General features: G+C 50.9%; 9 non-coding genes across 9 annotated transcripts; all 9 read right to left on the bottom strand.

The window, feature by feature from the left end:
• Positions 1-1,607: 1,607 nt before the first annotated feature.
• On the bottom strand, positions 1,608-1,798 carry LOC144937334 (U2 spliceosomal RNA). Its single transcript, XR_013637639.1, has one exon. It is a non-coding gene; the product is annotated as a U2 spliceosomal RNA (small nuclear RNA).
• Positions 1,799-10,689: 8,891 nt separating this feature from the next.
• On the bottom strand, positions 10,690-10,880 carry LOC144937335 (U2 spliceosomal RNA). The gene has a single exon (XR_013637640.1). It is a non-coding gene; the product is annotated as a U2 spliceosomal RNA (small nuclear RNA).
• A 1,058-nt stretch (positions 10,881-11,938) lies between these two features.
• On the bottom strand, positions 11,939-12,129 carry LOC144937435 (U2 spliceosomal RNA). Its single transcript, XR_013637728.1, has one exon. It is a non-coding gene; the product is annotated as a U2 spliceosomal RNA (small nuclear RNA).
• Positions 12,130-13,183: 1,054 nt separating this feature from the next.
• Positions 13,184-13,374, bottom strand: LOC144937438 (U2 spliceosomal RNA). The gene has a single exon (XR_013637731.1). It is a non-coding gene; the product is annotated as a U2 spliceosomal RNA (small nuclear RNA).
• An 8,977-nt stretch (positions 13,375-22,351) lies between these two features.
• Positions 22,352-22,542, bottom strand: LOC144937336 (U2 spliceosomal RNA). The gene has a single exon (XR_013637641.1). It is a non-coding gene; the product is annotated as a U2 spliceosomal RNA (small nuclear RNA).
• A 1,055-nt stretch (positions 22,543-23,597) lies between these two features.
• On the bottom strand, positions 23,598-23,788 carry LOC144937455 (U2 spliceosomal RNA). Its single transcript, XR_013637747.1, has one exon. It is a non-coding gene; the product is annotated as a U2 spliceosomal RNA (small nuclear RNA).
• A 1,056-nt stretch (positions 23,789-24,844) lies between these two features.
• On the bottom strand, positions 24,845-25,035 carry LOC144937439 (U2 spliceosomal RNA). Its single transcript, XR_013637732.1, has one exon. It is a non-coding gene; the product is annotated as a U2 spliceosomal RNA (small nuclear RNA).
• Positions 25,036-26,092: 1,057 nt separating this feature from the next.
• On the bottom strand, positions 26,093-26,283 carry LOC144937294 (U2 spliceosomal RNA). The gene has a single exon (XR_013637602.1). It is a non-coding gene; the product is annotated as a U2 spliceosomal RNA (small nuclear RNA).
• A 928-nt stretch (positions 26,284-27,211) lies between these two features.
• On the bottom strand, positions 27,212-27,402 carry LOC144937303 (U2 spliceosomal RNA). The gene has a single exon (XR_013637610.1). It is a non-coding gene; the product is annotated as a U2 spliceosomal RNA (small nuclear RNA).
• Between the last annotated feature and the right edge of the window lie 140 nt (positions 27,403-27,542).

Raw genomic sequence — 27,542 nt, forward strand, 5'->3', positions numbered from 1 at the left:
TTCGTATTTATTCGGGGGGGGTGCGACGGGTTGTTTTCTCATCTTGCTGTTGCGTTCTTGTTCTGGTTCCTGTTATTGTTCAAAAATAGTGAGGCACACGCGCGGTCAGGGGGTGAAGGCACCTTTATTGTCAAATTTTTGTATGTTGGCAGCCGGGACGGCTGCATGCTATGCGGGGGGGAGTGATGTAGGGGTGTTAGAGAGAGAGCCCGTTATGCATGGCAGCCTATGGTAAACAAACACAGTAGGCGGGGCTACATGAGTGCACGAGCAGGTGCCCTCTGCGACGTCCGCGCCAGACACCCTGGGGGGTCGATTCGGTCGTTATGATCCCCCGGGGCCCCAACCCTCAGGGAGGGGTTGGGTATAAAAGGGGAATGTATCGAAGGGCTCGGGAGTGATGTTTAGCTAAAGGAGAGAAGACGGAAGACGTCTTAGAGAGAGCCCTGGACTCCCCCTGGTACGCCGTCCTTATCAGGACCGCGCAGGCTCGAGCCAGTGGCGTGGTACCAGGGCCAGAGCCAGTGCTGGTCTGGACTCTGGGTACCGGGCCCGACTGACCAGTGTCGGGCCAAGATAGCCTCCCCTAGCCCATTAGTGGAGGACTCAGAGGCAGGCTAGGGTTAGCTAGAGAGGTGTGTCCTCAGATAGACGGGTGAGGGGGCCGATACCCCCTCAAATGTGTATGTCACAACGTTGGTGTTAAATAAACAAGTGTGCCTCCAACTCCGGTGTGAATGAGTCGTGAGCGTTACTACACCATGGCACATGCGGAATGGTCGTGGTAACTTATTGTGCGAATATTATTTGGGTCTTTCGGTAAAGTCACATAGATAGCTTCAAAGAAAATAACAAAAATTACAAAAAAATACTTTACGTGACTTCACCAAAGAATATGCGCAGAAGTTATCACGACCATTCCGCATGTGCCATGGTGTTAAGAGATACGGAATATTAAACAAGCATCAGTCACGCACACGGCCATTCATATTTGAAACCGGGACAAAATCTCAATTTCTGCAAAAGGCTTTGGAACACCCAGAAATAATTAAACCGAGTTTGTTTCTGCCAACAAACGAGGAAGTTCTTAGGTGCAATTGTAATTGATTAAGAGAATTAGAATCTGAAAATGCTAATATAATAATACAAATTGTACGACCAATACATATGAATGAAAAAAAACTATCGAAAAAATATCGTTCGTTAATAAACACTGTCCCTAAAGGAAGGTATAGTAACATTTCAGCCTAAGGCCTTTCTACATAGCACATGAAGCAAGATAGACTAAGATAGGTAAATTACGGAATTATGGGCAATACTGCGTTATGAAGACGTAACAAACAGAGCAGTACAGGATAAAACAAACTGTTTGTATATAAGTGCATGTGCATATGACATATTACTTCTTGACCCACACCGACTGGATACCTGTGAAAATAGTTTGATAGATTTTTGAAATTTGACAGCTATCCAGGGCACAAATGAGAAGATGGAGGGGACTGGTAACAAAACAGGAGAGAACGCACCCAATTACGGACAAACAGCGGAAATAGAGTTTGCAAACCCAACATAGTCTACTTTTGTTTGATGATATCCCTCCCCCAGCAGGGAGGTGCACCATTTCCGGAGAAACTGCAATACCGGGTTGATGCGCGGAGTGGACGGAGCAAGCCCCTATTCCATCTCCCTGTCCCAAAAATCAATTTAATATAAGGTACCACAATGTGGTACGTATCAGATATTAAACTGATAAGAACAGATACTACACTTGATCTTAGCCAAAAGGCCGAGAAGCGATAACACACACTTGCCAGTGGTGGAGATTACATATGAAGTATTGGAAAATGACGGCAGGAAACTCCTTGACGGGAACACACTTCTTTTATTAAATCTTGACTTGTAACGATACAACGCGTGGCCTCTCTTCTTCACAATGCGGTCACCATACAACGGTACAACTCGTGACCTCTTCTCTCCGCCCTACGCTTCTCTTGACTCTCTTAGATTCTGTGCTGCTGGCTCTCTGTGCCTCGTGTAGACTCCGCGCCTCGGCTACACTCTTCTCTCGTCTCGTGTAGACTCTGCGCCTCTGCTACACTCTCCACTCGCCTCGTGTAGACTTTGCATCTCTCTCTCTGGCTACACCGTATGCATACTCGGCTCGTGTAGACCTTCCTCTCTCTCTGGCTACACCGTATGCATACTCGGCTCGTGTAGACCTTTCTCTCTCTCTGGCTACACACTATACATCACTCAGCTCGTGTAGACCGTTCTCTCTCTCTGGCTACACACTATACATTACTCAGCTCGTGTAGACCGTTCTCTCTCTCTGGCTACACACTATACAGTACTCAGCTCGTGTAGACCGTTCTCTCTCTCTGGCTACACACTTATACCTTACTCTCCTCTACTCTCCATTACTCTCCATTACTCTCCTCTCCGGGCTCTATCTCTGCACCTTCGTCTTCATTCTTAGATGGTTCCACTTCTGCTCTCTACTCCTCTGTGCATCATCTTATATATCTCTTCCTCCCGGGAGACGGAGCGGATGCGGACCTCAACGTCGGCACCGCTCCTCAGTTACCCAATCACCACGCGCTATCTCTACGATCCGTTTCCGCCCAGCGCGTGTTTCCACTCCTCGACCAATCACACCGCGCTGCCACCCGATCACTTCCTCTCAGCGCGTCACCGGCACACAGCCAATCAGCAGCACTACCCCCACCCGCGCACTGACGCCTGCTCCTCCCCGTCAGCGCGCGTCACCACACACACACGTACATACGCGCTGGCACATGACGTACACACCCAGCGCGTATCACCACTACATCACCCCCTCCCACATAGCTCGCAGCCGGCCCGGCTGCTAACAACAACCAACCGCTACGATAAGATGACAACCAACCAAAAAAAAAACCCCGTAACCCCCCAGTGTGCCCCGTAACATAACAACAAGAACAACAACAACAAGAACAACTATGTACAAATTGACAATTAACACGAAAAGTCAACAACAACACAATACAAGCAAATTCCAGAAAACGAACGCGCCCCGCGCCCCTGCGACTACACGCAGTGACGAGGCGCACCAACAGCCCCGACTCCTCATGAGGCGGGTCGCGCAAAGTAGCACGACTTGGCGCGAGTCCGTCTGGCTGGTCCGTCGTATGGGGCGGGACACTGACGACCGTCCGACGGTTCCGGCTGCTCCAGACGGCGCGGAACGGGCCTGAAAGGGCCGGCCCCGCCGCGGAGATCCGGCCGCCGGTGGTCGGCAGCTGTCAGATCCGAGACACCTGGGAGCAGATCAGGCGAAAATACGCGTGGATCAGGCAGAGACATTTCCCCCTGTGGGTCGCCGGTCACGTCACACGCTCGGCCATGACGACACAAGGGGAGGCCATATGGAGGCGAGAACGGTTTCAGTCGGGAGGGGTGAACGTACCAACGGCGCTTTCCCCACTTTATCTGAACGCACTGGGGTCGTGCAACGCGCACGACCTCCACGGGTCCCCTCCACGGTCTCAACAATTTAGGCGACGTAGCCAAGGGTGCCTGAGGGCAATGCAGCCAGGCCCTGTCACCTGGTTTCCAATCGTGCCCGGACACCTTCCGTGCCCGCAACCGTTCATTAGCAATTTGGCGAGCCCGCGAATTAAGCCGTGCGGCCTCCCTCGCCTCTGTCAGCTTGTGAATATTAAACTTAATATGTTCTGCCAATTTAGAATTAGTTCGTGGAGCGGACAGGCCAAGTTGCGTTTCCATTGGCGGGTCAGCTTCCCGACCGTACATCAAATAGAATGGGGAAAACCCCGTAGCTGCATGGGGGGCCATTCTATACGCGGCAAGGACTCCCGGGACCTGCAGGTCCCAATCTACATGTGCCTCGCACACCTGCTGGCACAGCATGGAAGTCAAAGTTTTGTGGAGTCTCTCCACCATCCCGTCTGTCTGCGGGTGGTACGGGGAGGTACGCACCTTCTTGGTACCCAACAGATCGCACACCTCTTGCAACAATTTACTCGAAAATTTTTTACCTTGGTCGGTCAGCAGGCGTTCGGGAGCCCCCTTGTCCAGGACATAGCCCTGGACGAAGGCGTCCGTCACAGCCGCTGCCGACTGGTTAGCGAGAGGCCACGCCATAGGCCATCGGGTAAAGTATTCGACCCCCACTAACAAATATTTATTCCCTCTCGGCGTGACTGGGAAGGGCCCCAAAATATCGAGTGCAACGAGCTCGTTAGTACGCGAGACCTGAATAGATTGCAGTGGTGGATTAGCTGCCACGGGCGGTGGTTTACGCCTGGCGCACTCAACGCACCCCTTCAGAATATTTACCACATCACTTCCCATTCCCGGCCAGTAATAGTCACGCTGAAGCAGGGCAAGCGTCTTGTTAACTCCCAAGTGCAAGAGGCGTTCATGTGCCGCCAAGACAACCCTCCCCCTTACAGCGGAAGGCACCACGAGTGCGTTCCGCCGGGACAAACTGTCCCATCTCAATAACATGCCCTGCTCAAGTACATAGGAGCCGGTACGCTCCTGGTCCCCCTCGGGACCCCCAACCTTGCGGCGCAATGCTAGCAGTGAGCTGTCCGCCATCTGGAGACGGCCCCATTCGCTGAGCGACAACGAGAGCAGCGAGTCCCGACCCTGAGAGGCAGTGGAATCATCCACGATCGGTGCGCCCGCTGTCGCAGCCAGTGCCCCCATCTCCCCCGCAAGCGTCGGTTTACAGCGCGCCGATCCCGACAAACACGCGCATTCATCACAAGGCAACAACCGCGACAAGCAATCGGCATTTGTGTGTCGCAACCCCTTACGGTACGTAGTCGTAAACTGATAGTCCTGGAGGACTTCCAACCAACGCGACAACTGGCCCGAGGGTTGGGCGACCCTCAATGAATACTGTAGCGCCGCGTGGTCCGTTCGGACCGTAAAGTGACGACCATAGAGATATGGCCTAAACTGCTGCACAAAAAAGACAATGGCAAGCAGCTCGCGACGGGTGACGCAGTAGCGCTGCTCCGCCGGAGACAACACCCTACTACCGTAGGCGACAACTCTTTCGACACCCCCAACGACTTGGGATAGCACCCCCCCAATGCCCGTGTTGCTAGCATCCGTGTCCAGCAAAAAGGGACTCGCAAAATCGGGATAACACAAGGGTGGGGCACCCACCAAGGCGTCCCGGAGGGAGCGAAACGCGGCCTCCTCCTCCGGTCCCCATTTGAACTTCACTCCCTTCGCCGTTAGAGCGTGCAAGGGTTTTGCAATAGTGGCGAAGTGCTCAACGAACCGCCGATAATAAGAAGCAAACCCGATGAAACTACGCACGTCGGAAACGGACGTAGGTGTCGGCCACGAACCGACACAATCCGTCTTCGCGGGATCGGTGGAGATCCCCGAAGAATCGACAATGTGACCCAAGTATCTAACCGACTTCCGAAGGAGGTGACATTTGGCCGGTTTAAATTTCAGCTTAGCCGATCGCATTCGCAAGAACACCCCTCTCAATCGCTGGAGGTGTTCTTCAAACGTTTTACTGAAAACAATGACATCGTCCATATAAATCAAGCATGTATCCCACTGCAAGCCCGACAAAACCAACTCCATAAGTCGCTGAAACGTCGCTGGAGAGGAGTGAAGTCCCCTGGGTAACCGGTTAAACTGGAACAGCCCCCCTGGAGTCCGAAATGCTGTCTTAGGTTTCGACTCTTCGTCGAGCGGCAACTGCCAAAACCCCGATAACAAATCAAGAGTCGAAAAATATCGCGCACCAGACAATGCATCGAGGGACTCATCCATCCTGGGGAGCGGATACGCGTCAGCCACAGAGATCTTATTCAGGCGACGGAAATCAACGCAGAATCGCAGGGACCCGTCCTGCTTCTTAACCAGCACAATAGGCGCTCCCCACGGGCTAGAGGAGGGCGAAATAATATCGGCTTCTAGCATTTCGTTAACAGCCGACTGAACATGTTCCTTCTCCACGGGACTCAGTCGGAAGGGATTTAGCTTGACCGGCGCCGCATCGCCCGTTTCAATGTGGTGGTGCAACAAATCCGTGCACCCAATGTCATACTCATGTTTACTGAACACATCAGAGAATTCTATGAGCAACTCGCGCAGCGCACCCAACTGCGCCGCCGACAAATCGTCCGAGGCGGCGCATAGCGAATGGACCCACTCAAGGTCTTCCCTTGGCTCAACGTTCCGCGCGGGGCTCGAGCCCACCTGCGCAACCAACCCATCATCCACAGGGACCCGCGCCGCGTGAGCCAGCACGGTGCCCTGCGGAATGACAGCTGGCCGCGACCCCGCGTTCAAAACCATCACAAACGGATCCCTGTCAGCCCGCACCAAAGTGTGAGCCACCGATAAATCAAGACCCCCGACAGCCTTGTTAGAAGGACCCAAAAGCATACTTTGTTCCGAAGCCTCCCTCACCCATGGTTTCCGCAACCGGAGGGGAATCAACATCTGTGAACCCGGGGGCACATGCACGGTCCGTGTCGCCACCGCTTGTATCGTAGCGCACGCCGTCCGAATGTCAGTAGGGCTCGTCAAAAATGCAATCCGGCGACCCGATGGCAGTTCAATGCATCGTTGATCGATAAGAATTTTAATGGGCATTTTAGCCAAAAAATCAGTGCCCAAAAGACACGGAACCGCCAAAGAAGACGAAACGAAAACGGGTCCCGACAATTTGATATTTCCAATGCAAATGGACGCCCTAATCTGACCGATAATGCCCAACGATCCCCCATTAGCGGCGTAAAATGGCACCTCCACTGGAAGCAGCGGACGACATTTGACTGGGAGAATATCATAAATGAGGTCCGATATAATAGTTGCCGATGCCCCCGTGTCCACTAACACCCTAATCTCGACCCCATCAATAGATCCCGTAACAACGGACGAACCCGCCGAAGCAGCCACAATTCTATGCCCCAATTCCGCCCATTCAATGTCTCCCTGGTCCCGGCCGAACCCCCCTCGCCGAACCGAATCCCCGAACCTTAACCGGCCCTCCTCCGCCGCAACGCGGCGTCCCATGTGTGCCGAATAAACAGGCCGAGCGTGTGAGGTGCCGCGACTTGCCGGGGATTGTAGAGATGACTTGGGATCTCGGTCGTCGTCCAGCCGAGCACCCATGGCGCGCTGACGCGGAGCGCGGCACCCGGACGCCACGTGGCCCCGGAGGCCGCAGTTATAGCACGTGACGAGGGTCGGAGTAGATCTTGGTTGCTCCGACTTTCGGCCCGATCGCAGAGGCGACCGAGCCCCCGGCCTCCAGTCCCCTGGTCGTCCCGTGGCGAACGCCTCCTCTCGTGGGCTGACGACTTGGGGTTCGGTGACCACCGAACCCGGAGCTGCGACGACAGCAGCGTTGCAACCAACTCCTTGTTTCCGTTGTAGGGCCTCGTGCGCTTGAATACTCGTGGCGACTCTCAAAGAAGAAATATCAATCTCGTCAGCTGTGTTGATAGGGACCCCCAGGTCCTGCGCCAACTTAAGCAGCTGCTCCAAAACCATCGCGTCTTGGCCCTCCTCGTCCATCCGAGGGAACGCAGCATCAGCAAGAGCCAGCAACGCCGTGCGATAGGCCAGCGCGGTCTCCGTGGCCGCTTTCCGTCTTGCGTAGAAATGATGGCGGCACGCCGAGGGAGGTCCGTAGACCCTGGCCAACAAACCCAGCGCATCCTTCAGCGTGGAGCGGTCCGACTTCCGTGCAGACCTGAAGGCAGCGAGCGCGTCGTCGTCCAGCAGGGCAGGCAACGCCCGCAGCGCCGTAGCATCGGACCACGCTGACATCTCTTGATGCGCCAAAAACCTTCGCTGAAATTTGCCCCAGTCTCCGCCTTCCGCCTTGAAGGCTGACAACGTGGGCAGACGCTGCTGAAAAATGAAGTCATCCGCCTCGTGGTTCCTCTCCGCCTCTCCGTCGGTGTGTAAGATGGCGGCTCCAGCGGCAGACGTAAAATGGCGGACCCCCTCGCGCGCTGATGACGTCGATGCGCGCGCTTGGGAACCCACCACCACGTGGCGCTCGCTGTTCCCGCCAAAAGTAGGCCCAGGCGCAATGGCGGGAATCCCCCATTCGTTTTGGCGGGAATCTGCGGGGCGACCTTGTAAAATGTCCCCCACCGTCCCCGCTCCTCCCGACGAGCTGATCTCCGCCAAGATGGACGCGGCGGCGAGCAGCAGCTCCGCCAGTCGGGAGTGTGCCTCACGAAGCCCGGCGTCGGTCCCCGGTCGCTCGGCCGGCGCCGTCGACGGATCCTGTAGCGTGGGCAAGTCCTCCTCCTCACCCCCCGCCACCAGCGGCCCCGAGTCGTCCAGGTTTTCCTCGCGGTCAATCCCGTGGGTCCTACGGGTCTTCCTTGTCTCCATGCTTGGAAGCCCGTTTCGCTTCTGACGCCAGATGAAGTATTGGAAAATGACGGCAGGAAACTCCTTGACGGGAACACACTTCTTTTATTAAATCTTGACTTGTAACGATACAACGCGTGGCCTCTCTTCTTCACAATGCGGTCACCATACAACGGTACAACTCGTGACCTCTTCTCTCCGCCCTACGCTTCTCTTGACTCTCTTAGATTCTGTGCTGCTGGCTCTCTGTGCCTCGTGTAGACTCCGCGCCTCGGCTACACTCTTCTCTCGTCTCGTGTAGACTCTGCGCCTCTGCTACACTCTCCACTCGCCTCGTGTAGACTTTGCATCTCTCTCTCTGGCTACACCGTATGCATACTCGGCTCGTGTAGACCTTCCTCTCTCTCTGGCTACACCGTATGCATACTCGGCTCGTGTAGACCTTTCTCTCTCTCTGGCTACACACTATACATCACTCAGCTCGTGTAGACCGTTCTCTCTCTCTGGCTACACACTATACATTACTCAGCTCGTGTAGACCGTTCTCTCTCTCTGGCTACACACTATACAGTACTCAGCTCGTGTAGACCGTTCTCTCTCTCTGGCTACACACTTATACCTTACTCTCCTCTACTCTCCATTACTCTCCATTACTCTCCTCTCCGGGCTCTATCTCTGCACCTTCGTCTTCATTCTTAGATGGTTCCACTTCTGCTCTCTACTCCTCTGTGCATCATCTTATATATCTCTTCCTCCCGGGAGACGGAGCGGATGCGGACCTCAACGTCGGCACCGCTCCTCAGTTACCCAATCACCACGCGCTATCTCTACGATCCGTTTCCGCCCAGCGCGTGTTTCCACTCCTCGACCAATCACACCGCGCTGCCACCCGATCACTCCCTCTCAGCGCGTCACCGGCACACAGCCAATCAGCAGCACTACCCCCACCCGCGCACTGACGCCTGCTCCTCCCCGTCAGCGCGCGTCACCACACACACACGTACATACGCGCTGGCACATGACGTACACACCCAGCGCGTATCACCACTACACATACGCCAAGACTCTCTCTACACCATGGTGCCTCCACCCGTTACTTCGCACAATTAATACCAGAGGTGTGGACTCGAGTCATGTGACTTGGACTCGAGTCAGACTCGAGTCATGAATTTGATGACTTGCGACTCGACTTGGACTTGCATAACAATGACTTTGTCCCACCTATGAGATGTGGACTCGAGTCATGTGACTTGGACTCGAGTCAGACTCGAGTCATGAATTTGATGACTTGCGACTCGACTTGGACTTGCATAACAATGACTTTGTCCCACCTCTGATTAATACCGACTTAAAGCTTTCGTCACTGCAGGAAGTAATATTCTTTGGGCCTTTCGGTAAAGTCATGTAGATAGGTTCAAAGATAATTTTCTAAAAATTACAAAAAACGACTTTGTTACTTTTAACACCATGGCACATGCGGAATGGTCGTGGTAACTTATTGTGCGAATATTATTTGGGTCTTTCGGTGAAGTCACATAGATAGGTTCAAAGAAAATAACAAAAATTACAAAAAAATACTTTACGTGACTTTACCAAAGAATATGCGCAGAAGTTATCACGACCATTCCGCATGTGCCATGGTGTTAAGAGATACGGAATATTAAACAAGCATCAGTCACGCACACGGCCATTCATGTTTGAAACCGGGACAAAATCTCAATTTCTGCAAAAGGCTTTGGCACACCCAGAAATAATTAAACCGAGTTTGTTTCTGCCAACAAACGAGGAAGTTATTAGGTGCAAGTGTAATTGATTCAGAGAATTAGAATCTGAAAATGCTAATTTAATAATACAAATTGTACGACCAATACATATGAATGAAAAAAAACTATCGAAAAAATATCGTTCGTTAATAAACACTGTCCCTAAAGGAAGGTATAGTAAAATTTCAGCCTAAGGCCTTTCTACATAGCACATGAAGCACGATAGACTAAGATAGGTAAATTACGGAATTATGGGCAATACTGCGTTATGAAGACGTAACAAACAGAGCAGTACAGGATAAAACAAACTGTTTGTATATAAGTGCATGTGCATATGACATATTACTTCTTGACCCACACCGACTGGATACCTGTGAAAATAGTTTGATAGATTTTTGAAATTTGACAGCTATCCAGGGCACAAATGAGAAGATGGAGGGGACTGGTAACAAAACAGGAGAGAACGCACCCAATTACGGACAAACAGCGGAAATAGAGTTTGCAAACCCAACATAGTCTACTTTTGTTTGATGATATCCCTCCCCCAGCAGGGAGGTGCACCATTTCCGGAGAAACTGCAATACCGGGTTGATGCGCGGAGTGGACGGAGCAAGCCCCTATTCCATCTCCCTGTCCCAAAAATCAATTTAATATAAGGTACCACAATGTGGTACGTATCAGATATTAAACTGATAAGAACAGATACTACACTTGATCTTAGCCAAAAGGCCGAGAAGCGATAACACACACTTGCCAGTGGTGGAGATTACATACGCCAAAACTCTCTCTACACCATGGGGCCTCCACCCGTTACTACGCACAATAAATACTGACTTAAAGCTTTCGTGACTGCAGGAAGTAATATTCTTTGGGCCTTTCGGTAAAGTCATGTAGATAGGTTCAAAGATAATTTTCTAAAAATTACAAAAAACGACTTTGTTACTTTTAACACCATGGCACATGCGGAATGGTCGTGGTAACTTATTGTGCGAATATTATTTGGGTCTTTCGGTGAAGTCACATAGATAGGTTCAAAGAAAATAACAAAAATTACAAAAAAATACTTTACGTGACTTTACCAAAGAATATGCGCAGAAGTTATCACGACCATTCCGCATGTGCCATGGTGTTAAGAGATACGGAATATTAAACAAGCATCAGTCACGCACACGGCCATTCATGTTTGAAACCGGGACAAAATCTCAATTTCTGCAAAAGGCTTTGGCACACCCAGAAATAATTAAACCGAGTTTGTTTCTGCCAACAAACGAGGAAGTTATTAGGTGCAAGTGTAATTGATTCAGAGAATTAGAATCTGAAAATGCTAATTTAATAATACAAATTGTACGACCAATACATATGAATGAAAAAAAACGATCGAAAAAATATCGTTCGTTAATAAACACTGTCCCTAAAGGAAGGTATAGTAAAATTTCAGCCTAAGGCCTTTCTACATAGCACATGAAGCAAGATAGACTAAGATAGGTAAATTACGGAATTATGGGCAATACTGCGTTATGAAGACGTAACAAACAGAGCAGTACAGGATAAAACAAACTGTTTGTATATAAGTGCATTTGCATATGACATATTACTTCTTGACCCACACCGACTGGATACTTGTGAAAAGAGTTTGATAGATTTTTGAAATTTGACAGCTATCCAAGGCACAAATGAGAAGATGGAGGGGACTGGTAACAAAGCAGGAGAGAACGCAACCAATTACGGACAAACAGCGCAAATGGGGTTTGCAAACCCAACATAGTCTACTTTTGTTTGATGATATCCCTCCTCCAGCAGGGAGGTGCACCATTCCCGGAGAAACTGCAATACCGGGTTGATGCGCGGAGTGGACGGAGCAAGCCCCTATTCCATCTCCCTGTCCCAAAAATAAATTTAATATAAGGTACCACAATGTGGTACGTATCAGATATTAAACTGATAAGAACAGATACTACACTTGATCTTAGCCAAAAGGCCGAGAAGCGATAACACACACTTGCCAGTGGTGGAGATTACATACGCCAATACTCTCTCTACACCATGGGGCCTCCACCCGTTATTTCGCACAATAAATACTGACTTAAAGCTTTCGTGACTGCAGGAATTCATATTCTTTGGGCCTTTCGGTAAAGTCATGTAGATAGGTTCAAAGAAATATCAAAAAATAACAAAAACTACTTTGTTATTTTTAACATCATGGCACATGCGGAATGGTCGTGGTAACTTATTGTGCGAATATTATTTGGGTCTTTCGGTAAAGTCACATAGATAGGATCAAAGAAAATAACAAAAATTACAAAAAAATACTTTACGTGACTTCACCAAAGAATATGCGCAAAAGTTATCACGACCATTCCGCATGTGCCATCGTGTTAAGAGATACGTAATATTAAACGAGCATCAGTCACGCACACGGCCATTCATATTTGAAACCGGGACAAAATCTAAATTTCTGCAAAAGGCTTTGGCACACCCAGAAATAATTAAACCGAGTTTGTTTCTGCCAACAAACGAGGAAGTTCTTAGGTGCAAGTGTAATTGATTCAGAGAATTTGAATCTGAAAATGCTAATTTAATAATACAAATTGTACGACCAATACATATGAATGAAAAAAACTATCGAAAAAATATCGTTCGTTAAAAAACACTGTCCCTAAAGGAAGGTATAGAAAAATTTCAGCCTAAGGCCTTTCTACATAGCACATGAAGCAAGATAGACTAAGATAGGTAAATTACGGAATTATGGGCAATACTGCGTTATGAAGACGTAACAAACAAAGCAGTACAGGATAAAACAAACTGTTTGTATATAAGTGCATGTGCATATGACATATTACTTCTTGACCCACACCGACTGGATACCTGTGAAAAGAGTTTGATAGATTTTTGAAATTTGACAGCTATCCAGGGCACAAATGAGAAGATGGAGGGGACTGGTAACAAAACAGGAGAGAACGCACCCAATTACGGACAAACAGCGGAAATGGGGTTTGCAAACCCACCATAGTCTATTTTTGTTTGATGATATCCCTCCCCCAGCAGGGAGGTGCACCATTCCCGGAGAAACTGCAATACCGGGTTGATGCGCGGAGTGGACGGAGCAAGCCCCTATTCCATCTCCCTGTCCCAAAAATCAATTTAATATAAGGTACCACAATGTGGTACGTATCAGATATTAAACTGATAAGAACAGATACTACACTTGATCTTAGCCAAAAGGCCGAGAAGCGATAATGTGGGGGTCGCTAGCCCCCGAGATCCCTCCCTCGATAATGTTAACGGCCGGGCAAGCATCATCAATCGCCCCCCCGCTGCTAGGTTCCCCACCCGTGGTGTGGGAGCCGTCGCCCGAGGATTCCCCTCCACCGCGGGTCCGCGTAGCCGGCATGGTTAATTTACGTACGCGCACACCCACACACAGCTCTGCGCGGCACTCACTCAACACGGAGCACTCACGTTGTGATCGCACACCTGTATCATATACGTAGTGAACACACGCGCACCCACACGCGCACCGCTCTGCGCAGCGCTCCCCCGAGGCGAGCCGCAGCACTACAGAACCACTGCGTACACACGCTTCCCCACGCGCTCACACTGCACGACAAGATCACGCGAGACCACGCTTCGCTATTAATGATTTATTACCTGGTAACTTAATGTTGAATCAGTGAGTCGACGAGGCTGGCCTATTCCACTAATCCGGTACCTATTCCCTATTTATCGGCTATTATCCTACCTCACCTCCCCACTCACTGTTTGGCGCCCGTGGAGGTACCTCGATACGTCGCACGGACGTCCGGGTCGCTGGCTGCAGCTGCTGCTGGTCCGCTGGCCTGGAGAGAAGCGCGCCCCTTCCCCCTTGCGCCCCCCTATTTATTCTCCCTACCTCAAAGGGGTGCTGCGCTGAACAATGGGCTCGTAAATCCTAATTAATCGCTTTCTCACGCAGGCCCCCATCATCGAGGTTCATGCGGCGGCGTCCATTACAAAGGTGCGCCGTGGAAATTTGTGCACGGCTGCCCGCGTGCCCCCGCTCTCCAGGTTATTCATACTAATAGCCTTATTCTTTAACTCCCCTAATAATGGTGCCTGCGTGCCCGAGCGTAATTACGTCGTCCCTCCGCTGCCTGTGCGGGGGTGCCTGATTATGCGTTCAGATGCGCTGCGTGTTTTCTAACGATGCTCCTCTATCACAATACTTATTCCCTCTGCCTGCCCCGTCGATACTCGCGTGTGTGGGGGGAAATGCACCTCAACCGCGGTGGCCGAATGCCCCACGCCGCGACCACACCATATTAAGGCTGGCCGCAGCGCCGCGGTGCCACGTAGCACGGGGGAGGTCATCCAATTCCCTGATCACCGGAAACCGTGAGAGTTATTCCCGATAAGGGTTTCTCGGATAAAAACCGGTCGATCAGGTGACCTTCCCTTCCAGCTCTATGGGGGGGGGAATGCGTGCGGGTGTGTGCTTATGTGGGGGGGGTGATGGGGGGCAGTGCGGTGGGGGAAGCCGGGCGGCTCCCTGGCTCGGCAGAGCGGCCCCGTCGCTGTGGCACCACATAGCCCCCCGGGGTGCCAGTCCCCGTCCCGGGTTGACTGGAGCACCTCGCCTGGGTTGCCCCCACGAGGTATCGCCGCGGGGTCCGCGGGATTCGCCCAGCCCTTGTGGCTGGCCTCGGGGGTGGCGGCTCCGTCTCCTGGGGCTCCGGCGGTGGTCTCCTCCTCCATTCCAACGGCTCCCCTCGGCCCCTGGCACCTGCGGGCTGGGGAACAAACTCAGAGGCGGTGGGGTTTAGGGGTCGCCGTCCTCGTCGCCCACGGCCCCGCCCGGGGCCCCTCGGAGCCCGGGGCTCCGTGGGGCCCATATACTGCGCGAGGCCCCCGGGCACGGGGGGTGGGGGGACCCCGGGGTTTCGGGGTACTTGGACGGCGGGGCTCCCCCCCTCGGGGGCTGCTCGCCACGGCTTCAGTCGGCGGATGTTGACCACCATCTCCCGGCCCCTCTCTCCTCCCTGAATCAGCACCGTCCATGGTGAGATCTGCCGTCTCACAATCCAGGGTCCTCGCCAGTAGGTGGTCAGCTTCCCCACCTGTCCGGCACCGATGCGGGGAGTGTACAGCCACACCTCGGAGCCCGCAGTGTAGAAGGGGGGCTCCATACGGGGTCGGGCGCCCTGCTCTTGCCGCTGGTGCGCGGCCTCTCCGTGCGGGTAGGCTCGGCCCCTGGCCCCTCGGAGGGTCTCCAGCAAGTGCTCCACGGGGTGGCTCCCTTCCTCCTGTTGCGGCGGAGGGACACCGAACAGCAGATCTGCGGGCAGGCGAGACTCGCGACCAAACATCATTAGGAACGGGGTCTGTCCTGTAGATGTGTGAACGGCGGTGGTGTAGGCGAACAGGGCATAGGGGAGGTGTTCGTCCCAGTCCAGTTGATTCGCGGCCGCCATGCGTTTAAGCTTCCCGGCCAGAGTCTGGTTCATCCTCTCTACCATCCCGTTCGCCTGGGGGTGATACGCCGTGGTTCGGTCCTTCTGGATCCCGAACTCTCGGCACAGCGCCTGGAATAGTTCGGCCTCGAATTCACTACCCTGGTCGGTAATGACTCGTTCGGGGATCCCGCACTTAAGTACATAGTTTTCCACGAAGGCCCGGGCCACTACGAGGGCTGTTTTATCCGGGATAGCCACCGCCACGGGGTAGCGGGTGAAGTACTCCACCGCTACGAGAATATATCGGTTGCCCCGGTGGGATCGTGGAAAGGGCCCCTGCAGGTCGATTCCGACCAACTGATTCGTCCGACTGACTCGGAACGGCCTCAGGGGTACCTGGTACCTCGCCGGCTTTTGCCCACACTGCTGACAGGCCCGGCAGCCCTGCACCCAGGCGGCCACATCTTGCGCCAATTTAGGCCAGAGATACTGGCGACGCAGAGTCTCCCGGGTGCGCCGTTCCCCGTCATGGCCCCCGAGCGGGTGGTCGTGTACCAGTCGTAGTAGTTGGGGTCGCACATGGGCGGGAACGCAGATGCACCCCGGCTGCCCAGCGTCGGCCAGTTCCCTCACCACCCCGTTTTCTACACACAACCGGGCATACAAACCGCTCCAGGGCCCTGGTAGTGCATCCTTCTTCTCTCGCAGTGCCGTCTCCACCGCCGCCAGGTCCGGATCCCGCTGCTGGGTTTGTCGTAGCTGCTCGTCGTCCAAGCCCGGGAAGGCGCAGCCGACATCCTCTTGGATCCGCCCGGTTGGGGTGGGATGATCCGTCTGTCCCCGGGCTCCTTCTGCAGGGGTTCCTGTGGCGCACACCGCACTCTCTCTCGGGGGGGGGGAGTTTAGTTTCCGCGCGCTCCTTGGGTTCTGTTGCCTGGCGGCAGCGTCCCCCCGTGAAGCATGGGCAGGCGTCTCCCTCCCTCGTCTCAGCGCGCACCGCGGGCCGTCTTGACAAGGCGTCCGCGTTCGCGTGTGTCCGCCCCGCTCGGTACTCGATCTGCAGGTTGTACTCCTGCAGCTGCGCCAGCCATCGAGCCATCTGCCCCCGCGGTTCCTTGAATGTAAGGAGGAACTGCAGTGCATAATGATCGGTGCGCACACGACATCTCCTGCCGTACAAGTACGGTCGGAACTGTTTACACGCGAAAATCACGGCATACAGTTCCTGACGGGTTACGCAATAGTTCAGCTCGGCCCCGCTCAGGGTCCGACTGGCGTACGCGATGACCCGCTCCGTCCCACCCTGCACTTGCGACAGCACCGCGCCCAGCCCACTGCTGCAGGCGTCAGTGTCCAAAATAAAATCGGTGGTGAAATCTGGAAAAGCCAAGGTGGGGGTGTGGGTGAGGTGGTCTTTGAGTGTGGTGAAAGCCATCTGACAGGCCTCTGACCACTGATAGGGGTTCTTAGGGGAGGTGAGTTGGGTGAGGGGGCGTGCAATCTCACTGAATCCCTTTACAAATCGACGGTAATAAGTGGCGAGTCCTAAGAATGCCCTGATCTCCGTCAGGTTCCTCGGCCGCGGCCAATCCACTACGGCACGCACCTTCTCGGGATCGGTGCTCACCCCTGCCTCGCTGACTCGGTGTCCGAGGTACCCCACCTCGCGCTGCGCAATGTAACACTTACGCGGCTTGAGCTTGAGATGAGCCGCTCGCAGTCGCTGGAACACCTCTCGAAGCCTGGACCAATGCTCAGATAAAGATCTACTGAACACTATCACATCGTCCAAGTAAATCAGGCACTGTTCCCACTGCAAGCCCCGCATCACCAACTCCATCAACCGCTGGAACGTCGCGGGCGCGTTAGTGAGTCCGAACGGCAACACTCGAAACTCAAACAGGCCCATCGGGGTGGTGAATGCTGTTTTTGGCCGATCCTCCTCCGTCATCTCCACTTGCAAGTAACCGGACGCCAGATCGAGGGTGGAAAAATACCGCGCTCCTGCGAGACTGTCGAAGGTGTCGTCGATGCGGGGTATGGGGAAGGCATCGCCGAGCGTGACTGCATTTAGTTTACGGTAATCGACGCAGAACCGGGTTGACCCATCCTTTTTCGTTACTAGTACCACTGGGGCTGACCAGGGGCTCGCCGAGGGCTGAATTATGTTATCGTGAAGCATGTCCCCAACTGCCTCTTTGATTTGGGCGCGTTCGGGTGCGCCCACTCGGTACGCAGGGAGTTTGATGGGTCGGGCTGCACCGGTATCAATTTGGTGCTTAACAAGATCGGTCCGACCCACGTCCGAGTCGTGTTCACTGAATACGTCGGCATACTCCCGCAGTAACTCGCGCAGCCGATCGGCCTCTCCCTTAGGTAAATCCGCCCATGGTACATGTAACGCGTCGAGCAGGGGAATGACCTCGGCTCGGGGAGTCGGGCCGACTCGCCAGGCCAGGTCCTGGTCACCCTCAGGACGCCCGGGGTCCTCAGCCCAGAGTGCGAACACCGAGTCGTTAGAGTGGCGTGCGTGCAGGGGGTGTACGGTGGCTATCGGGGTGTGCCGCCGCAGTATCGCTGGGGTACTGTGGGGGTTAAAAATCCGCATAAACAATCGGTCCCCATCTGCGTTTACCAACGTGGCGGATCCCACGACCCCATACCGTTTTGCCAACTCCGGGTGAGGAGTTAGCATTACCTCCCCTGATGGTCGGAGCGCGGGGTCGGTGGGGGATGTTGCCACCGGCACCAGCATCTCGGTGAGCGGGCCGATGGTGACTGCCGTCGCCAGGATAGCGGCCACAGGTGCGAAGCGGGGGCACGTCGGTTCTCGTCCCAGGAACGGTATCCGCTCGCCGTTGCTCTCCATGGTGGCGCATCGCTGGCGGGGTTGCACGTTGAGTCCCAGCCGTTTCTAAGAGGTCGGTACCTGCGATACACTCGTGACACAACGCACTCGACACGTAGAACTCCTGGGTGCACACCTGGCTGCCTATGCGGACCTCTAGGGTGGTTCTCCCCAGCAACCCCATTCCGGCTCCGCTCGCCGTGTGCAGCGCGCGGTCCGGGGCCTGCAGGTGACGCACGTCGACCCCGATCGCGCTGCAGTGCGCTGCGCTCACGAGCGAGGCCACCGCCCCCGTGTCCAGCAGGATTCGGGTACGCACTCCGTTTACCTCCCCTTCCACCAGCGACGTGGCCCCCGTGATCCCCGCCACCAGCTCCCGTAGCCAGTCGCCAGGAGTCACCGTTTCTGTGGGCGTTGTTGCTGGAACCTGTGTGGAGATCACTCGCTCGCCATTATTCTCACAGCTTGTTTGTGTCGGGGCTACGTCGATTTGACCCCCCGGTGGTCCCCTCTCTAGGGGGGCCTTAGTGTTTGACCTTAGCTCTTGTCTAGCTCGGGCGACCTGAGGACAGTCCCTCCTGAGATGCCCTCGCCGATCGCACACATAACACGCCCAGGGAGGGGTGGCGGCTCCGTAGTGGGCTCTCTTCCCACTCCCTCCTCCCCCAGTGCGCTGCTGCTCATACTCTGCTTCTAGTCGGGCTTTCCTTCCAGTTAGCCCTCCTACCGTGGAGTCTAGTTCCCCCATCTCGGATCGAATGGTCTCAACGGAGGATTGCAGCTTGGTCATATTCTCACCTACGTTGGTTATCTTACCGTCCATATCTCCTATGCCGGTCTGTAACCCGGCTACCCAACCCGGGGTTGTTTCGCTGGGTCTCTGGGGCTCCCTTGCCCGTCCCCTTACTGCGATGGCGAGCTCTTCCTCCTCGTCGGAGAGTAGGCTCGCTACGGCGCACTCTCGTCCCCTCCCTCGAGGCTGCGCGCGCTCACCCGAGAGTTTCTCGCATTTGCGCGAGCGCTCGACGAGGGTGTTAAAGGAGAGGCGTGCACCGTCTACATTTGGCTGCCACCACGGGGTGCGTGCCAAATATCGCTGGATTTTACCGGCGGCGAGGCCCTCAATTATTTTGGCCTCGTACTCTGGGTACGCGAGCTGGGTCAACATGCGTACATCCTCGGCATAATCTCGTAGATCCTTGCCGGGCTGGCGACGGCGTGCCTCTAAGGCCGTCTGCGCATCCTCCTCGTCATAGGCGCCGAAGCGCCGTTCGAGTTCGCACATTAATTTTTCCCACTGAGTTTGTGCGCTTGCGGGCAAAGCTTCCACAAAGTCAGCTGCTCGCCCATCTAAATGTAGCTCTAACTGCTGCAACGCCTCCTCATCTGACCACCCATTAACTTTTTTAGCCCCCCTGATGCTGCGGGCAAACGATTTCCATGTTGGAATTCCTTTGCCCGTAAATGTGCCTTTGATTTTAATCTGGGTTGGGGGGCCTCTTTCCCTTGGGGGTGCGGGGGATCATCTCACTTCTGACACCAATATGTGGGGGTCGCTAGCCCCCGAGATCCCTCCCTCGATAATGTTAACGGCCGGGCAAGCATCATCAATCGCCCCCCCGCTGCTAGGTTCCCCACCCGTGGTGTGGGAGCCGTCGCCCGAGGATTCCCCTCCACCGCGGGTCCGCGTAGCCGGCATGGTTAATTTACGTACGCGCACACCCACACACAGCTCTGCGCGGCACTCACTCAACACGGAGCACTCACGTTGTGATCGCACACCTGTATCATATACGTAGTGAACACACGCGCACCCACACGCGCACCGCTCTGCGCAGCGCTCCCCCGAGGCGAGCCGCAGCACTACAGAACCACTGCGTACACACGCTTCCCCACGCGCTCACACTGCACGACAAGATCACGCGAGACCACGCTTCGCTATTAATGATTTATTACCTGGTAACTTAATGTTGAATCAGTGAGTCGACGAGGCTGGCCTATTCCACTAAACCGGTACCTATTCCCTATTTATCGGCTATTATCCTACCTCACCTCCCCACTCACTGTTTGGCGCCCGTGGAGGTACCTCGATACGTCGCACGGACGTCCAGGTCGCTGGCTGCAGCTGCTGCTGGTCCGCTGGCCTGGAGAGAAGCGCGCCCCTTCCCCCTTGCGCCCCCCTATTTATTCTCCCTACCTCAAAGGGGTGCTGCGCTGAACAATGGGCTCGTAAATCCTAATTAATCCCTTTCTCACGCAGGCCCCCATCATCGAGGTTCATGCGGCGGCGTCCATTACAAAGGTGCGCCGTGGGAATTTGTGCACGGCTGCCCGCGTGCCCCCGCTCTCCAGGTTATTCATACTAATAGCCTTATTCTTTAACTCCCCTAATAATGGTGCCTGCGTGCCCGAGCGTAATTACGTCGTCCCTCCGCTGCCTGTGCGGGGGTGCCTGATTATGCGTTCAGATGCGCTGCGTGTTTTCTAACGATGCTCCTCTATCACAATACTTATAAGGGTTTCTCTGCCTGCCCCGTCGATACTCGCGTGTGTGGGGGGAAATGCACCTCAACCGCGGTGGCCGAATGCCCCACGCCGCGACCACACCATATTAAGGCTGGCCGAAGCGCCGCGGTGCCACGTAGCACGGGGGAGGTCATCCAATTCCCTGATCGCCGGAAACCGTGAGAGTTATTCCCGATAAGGGTTTCTCGGATAAAAACCGGTCGATCAGGTGACCTTCCCTTCCAGCTCTATGGGGGGGGGGCAATGCGTGCAGGTGTGTGCTTATGTGGGGGGGGGTGATGGGGGGCAGTGCGGTGGGGGAAGCCGGGCGGCTCCCTGGCTCGGCAGAGCAGCCACGTCGCTGTGGCACCACAATAACACACACTTGCCAGTGGTGGAGATTACATACGCCAATACTCTCTCTACACCATGGGGCCTCCACCCGTTACTACGCACAATAAATACTGACTTAAAGCTTTCGTGACTGCAGGAATTCATATTCTTTGGGCCTTTCGGTAAAGTCATGTAGATAGGTTCAAAGAAATATCAAAAAATAACAAAAACTACTTTGTTATTTTTAACATCATGGCACATGCGGAATGGTCGTGGTAACTTATTGTGCGAATATTATTTGGGTCTTTCGGTAAAGTCACATAGATAGGATCAAAGAAAATAACAAAAATTACAAAAAAATACTTTACGTGACTTCACCAAAGAATATGCGCAAAAGTTATCACGACCATTCCGCATGTGCCATCGTGTTAAGAGATACGTAATATTAAACGAGCATCAGTCACGCACACTGCCATTCATATTTGAAACCGGGACAAAATCTAAATTTCTGCAAAAGGCTTTGGCACACCCAGAAATAATTAAACCGAGTTTGTTTCTGCCAACAAACGAGGAAGTTCTTAGGTGCAAGTGTAATTGATTCAGAGAATTTGAATCTGAAAATGCTAATTTAATAATACAAATTGTACGACCAATACATATGAATGAAAAAAACTATCGAAAAAATATCGTTCGTTAAAAAACACTGTCCCTAAAGGAAGGTATAGAAAAATTTCAGCCTAAGGCCTTTCTACATAGCACATGAAGCAAGATAGACTAAGATAGGTAAATTACGGAATTATGGGCAATACTGCGTTATGAAGACGTAACAAACAAAGCAGTACAGGATAAAACAAACTGTTTGTATATAAGTGCATGTGCATATGACATATTACTTCTTGACCCACACCGACTGGATACCTGTGAAAATAGTTTGATAGATTTTTGAAATTTGACAGCTATCCAGGGCACAAATGAGAAGATGGAGGGGACTGGTAACAAAACAGGAGAGAACGCACCCAATTACGGACAAACAGCGGAAATGGGGTTTGCAAACCCAACATAGTCTACTTTTGTTTGATGATATTCCTCCCCCAGCAGGGAGGTGCACCATTTCCGGAGAAACTGCAATACCGGGTTGATGCGCGGAGTGGACGGAGCAAGCCCCTATTCCATCTCCCTGTGCCAAAAATCTATTTAATATAAGGTACCACAATGTGGTACGTATCAGATATTAAACTGATAAGAACAGATACTACACTTGATCTTAGCCAAAAGGCCGAGAAGCGATAACACACACTTGCCAGTGGTGGAGATTACATACGCCAAAATTCTCTCTACACCATGGGGCCTCCACCCGTTACTACGCACAATAAATACTGACTTAAAGCTTTCGTGACTGCAGGAATTCATATTCTTTGGGCCTTTCGGTAAAGTCATGTAGATAGGTTCAAAGAAAATATCAAAAAATTACAAAAAACTACTTTGCTATTTTTAACACCATGGCACATGCGGAATGGTCGTGGTAACTTATTGTGCGAATATTATTTGGGTCTTTCGGTAAAGTCACATAGATAGGTTCAAAGAAAATAACAAAAATTACAAAAAAATACTTTACGTGACTTTACCAAAGAATATGCGCAGAAGTTATCACGACCATTCCGCATGTGCCATGGCGTTAAGAGATACGGAATATTAAACAAGCATCAGTCAAGCACATGGCCATTCATATTTGAAACCGGGACAAAATCTCAATTTCTGCAAAAGGCTTTGGCACACCCAGAAATAATTAAACCGAGTTTGTTTCTGCCAACAAACGAGGAAGTTCTTAGGTGCAATTGTAATTGATTCAGAGAATTAGAATCTGAAAATGCTAATTTAATAATACAAATTGTACGACCAATACATATGAATGAAAAAAAACTATCGACAAAATATCGTGCGTTAATAAACACTGTCCCTAAAGGAAGGTATAGTAAAATTTCAGCCTAAGTCCTTTCTACATAGCACATGAAGCAAGATAGACTAAGATAGGTAAATTACGGAATTATGGGCAATACTGCGTTATGAAGACGTAACAAACAGAGCAGTACAGGATAAAATAAACTGTTTGTATATAAATGCATGTGCATATGGCATTACTTCTTGACCCACACCGACTGGATAACTGTGAAAATAGTTTGATAGATTTTTGAAATTTGACAGCTATCCAGGGCACAAATGAGAAGATGGAGGGGACTGGTAACAAAACAGGAGAGAACGCACCCAATTACGGACAAACAGCGGAAATGGGGTTTGCAAACCCAACATAGTCTACTTTTGTTTGATGATATCCCTCCCCCAGCAGGGAGGTGCACCATTCCCGGAGAAACTGCAATACCGGGTTGATGCGCGGAGTGGACGGAGCAAGCCCCGATTCCATCTCCCTGTCCCAAAAATCAATTTAATATAAGGTACCACAATGTGGTACGTATCAGATATTAAACTGATAAGAACAGATACTACACTTGATCTTAGCCAAAAGGCCGAGAAGCGATAACACACACTTGCCAGTGGTGGAGATTACATACGCCAAGACTCTCTCTACACCATGGGGCCTCCACCCGTTACTACGCACAATAAATACTGACTTAAAGCTTTCGTGACTGCAGGAATTCATATTCTTTGGGCCTTTCGGTAAAGTCATGTAGATAGGTTCAAAGAAAATATCAAAAAATAAGAAAAAACTACTTTGTTATTTTTAACACCATGGCACATTCGGAATGGTCGTGGTAACTTATTGTGCGAACATTATTTGGGTCTTTCGGTAAAGTCACGTAGATAGGTTCAAAGAAAATAACAAAAATTACAAAAAAATACTTTACGTGACTTTACCAAAGAATATGCGCGGAAGTTATCACGACCATTCCGCATGTGCCATGGCGTTAAGAGATACGGAATATTAAACAAGCATCAGTCACGCACACGGCCATTCATGTTTGAAACCGGGACAAAATCTCAATTTCTGCAAAAGGCTTTGGCACACCCAGAAATAATTAAACCGAGTTTGTTTCTGCCAACAAACGAGGAAGTTCTTAGGTGCAATTGTAATTGATTCAGAGAATTAGAATCTGAAAATGCTAATTTAATAATACAAATTGTACGACCAATACATATGAATGAAAAAAAAACTATCGAAAAAATATCGTTCGTTAATAAACACTGTCCCTAAAGGAAGGTATAGTAAAATTTCAGCCTAAGTCCTTTCTACATAGCACATGAAGCAAGATAGACTAAGATAGGTAAATTACGGAATTATGGGCAATACTGCGTTATGAAGACGTAACAAACAGAGCAGTACAGGATAAAATAAACTGTTTGTATATAAATGCATGTGCATATGGCATTACTTCTTGACCCACACCGACTGGATAACTGTGAAAATAGTTTGATAGATTTTTGAAATTTGACAGCCATCCAGGGCACAAATGAGAAGATGGAGGGGACTGGTAACAAAACAGGAGAGAACGCACCCAATTACGGACAAACAGCGGAAATGGGGTTTGCAAACCCAACATAGTCTACTTTTGTTTGATGATATCCCTCCCCCAGCAGGGAGGTGCACCATTCCCGGAGAAACTGCAATACCGGGTTGATGCGCGGAGTGGACGGAGCAAGCCCCTATTCCATCTCCCTGTCCCAAAAATCAATTTAATATAAGGTACCACAATGTGGTACGTATCAGATATTAAACTGATAAGAACAGATACTACACTTGATCTTAGCCAAAAGGCCGAGAAGCGATAACACACACTTGCCAGTGGTGGAGATTACATACGCCAAGACTCTCTCTACACCATGGGGCCTCCACCCGTTACTACGCACAATAAATACTGACTTAAAGCTTTCGTGACTGCAGGAATTCATATTCTTTGGGCCTTTCGGTAAAGTCATGTAGATAGGTTCAAAGAAAATATCAAAAAATAAGAAAAAACTACTTTGTTATTTTTAACACCATGGCACATTCGGAATGGTCGTGGTAACTTATTGTGCGAACATTATTTGGGTCTTTCGGTAAAGTCACGTAGATAGGTTCAAAGAAAATAACAAAAATTACAAAAAAATACTTTACGTGACTTTACCAAAGAATATGCGCAGAAGTTATCACGACCATTCCGCATGTGCCATGGCGTTAAGAGATACGGAATATTAAACAAGCATCAGTCACGCACACGGCCATTCATGTTTGAAACCGGGACAAAATCTCAATTTCTGCAAAAGGCTTTGGCACACCCAGAAATAATTAAACCGAGTTTGTTTCTGCCAACAAACGAGGAAGTTCTTAGGTGCAATTGTAATTGATTCAGAGAATTAGAATCTGAAAATGCTAATTTAATAATACAAATTGTACGACCAATACATATGAATGAAAAAAAAACTATCGAAAAAATATCGTTCGTTAATAAACACTGTCCCTAAAGGAAGGTATAGTAAAATTTCAGCCTAAGTCCTTTCTACATAGCACATGAAGCAAGATAGACTAAGATAGGTAAATTACGGAATTATGGGCAATACTGCGTTATGAAGACGTAACAAACAGAGAAGTACAGGATGAAACAAACTGTTTGTATATAAGTGCATGTGCATATGACATATTACTTCTTGACCCACACGACTGGATAGCTGTGAAAATAGTTTGATAGATTTTTGAAATTTGACAGCTATCCAGGGCACAAATGAGAAGATGGAGGGGACTGGTAACAAAACAGGAGAGAACGCACCCAATTACGGACAAACAGCGGAAATGGGGTTTGCAAACCCAACATAGTCTACTTTTGTTTGATGATATTACTCCCCCAGCAGGGAGGTGCACCATTCCCGGAGAAACTGCAATACCGGGTTGATGCGCGGAGTGGACGGAGCAAGCCCCTATTCCATCTCCCTGTCCCAAAAATCTATTTAATATAAGGTACCACAATGTGGTACGTATCAGATATTAAACTGATAAGAACAGATACTACACTTGATCTTAGCCAAAAGGCCGAGAAGCGATAACACACACTTGCCAGTGGTGGAGATTACATACACCAAGACTCTCTCTACACCATGGGGCCTCCACCAACTACTACGCACAATAAATACTGACTTAAAGCTTTCGTGACTGCAGGAATTCATATTCTTTGGGCCTTTCGGTAAAGTCATGTAGATAGGTTCAAAGAAAATAACAAAAATTACAAAAAAATACTTTACGTGACTTTACCAAAGAATATGCGCAGAAGTTATCACGACCATTCCGCATGTGCCATGGCGTTAAGAGATACGGAATATTAAACAAGCATCAGTCAAGCACATGGCCATTCATATTTGAAACCGGGACAAAATCTCAATTTCTGCAAAAGGCTTTGGCACACCCAGAAATAATTAAACCGAGTTTGTTTCTGCCAACAAACGAGGAAGTTCTTAGGTGCAATTGTAATTGATTCAGAGAATTAGAATCTGAAAATGCTAATTTAATAATACAAATTGTACGACCAATACATATGAATGAAAAAAAACTATCGAAAAAATATCGTGCGTTAATAAACACTGTCCCTAAAGGAAGGTATAGTAAAATTTCAGCCTAAGTCCTTTCTACTTAGCACATGAAGCAAGATAGACTAAGATAGGTAAATTACGGAATTATGGGCAATACTGCGTTATGAAGACGTAACAAACAGAGCAGTATAGGATAAAACAAACTGTTTGTATATAAGTGCATGTGCATATGACATATTACTTCTTGACCCACACGACTGGATAGCTGTGAAAATAGTTTGATAGATTTTTGAAATTTGACAGCTATCCAGGGCACACATGAGAAGATGGAGGGGACTGGTAACAAAACAGGAGAGAACGCACCCAATTACGGACAAACAGCGGAAAAATGGGGTTTGCAAACCCAACATAGTCTACTTTTGTTTGATGATATTCCTCCCCCAGCAGGGAGGTGCACCATTCCCGGCGAAACTGCAATACCGGGTTGATGCGCGGAGTGGACGGAGCAAGCCCCTATTCCATCTCCCTGTCCCAAAAATCTATTTAATATAAGGTACCACAATGTGGTACGTATCAGATATTAAACTGATAAGAACAGATACTACACTTGATCTTAGCCAAAAGGCCGAGAAGCGATAACACACACTTGCCAGTGGCGGAGATTACATACGCCAAGACTCTCTCTACACCATGGGGCCTCCACCAGTTAATTCGCACAATAAATACTGACTTAAAGCTTTCGTGACTGCAGGAATTCATATTCTTTGGGCCTTTCGG

Source organism: Lampetra fluviatilis, chromosome 18 (genome assembly GCF_964198595.1).
Source record: "Lampetra fluviatilis chromosome 18, kcLamFluv1.1, whole genome shotgun sequence".
NCBI lineage: Eukaryota > Metazoa > Chordata > Hyperoartia > Petromyzontiformes > Petromyzontidae > Lampetra > Lampetra fluviatilis.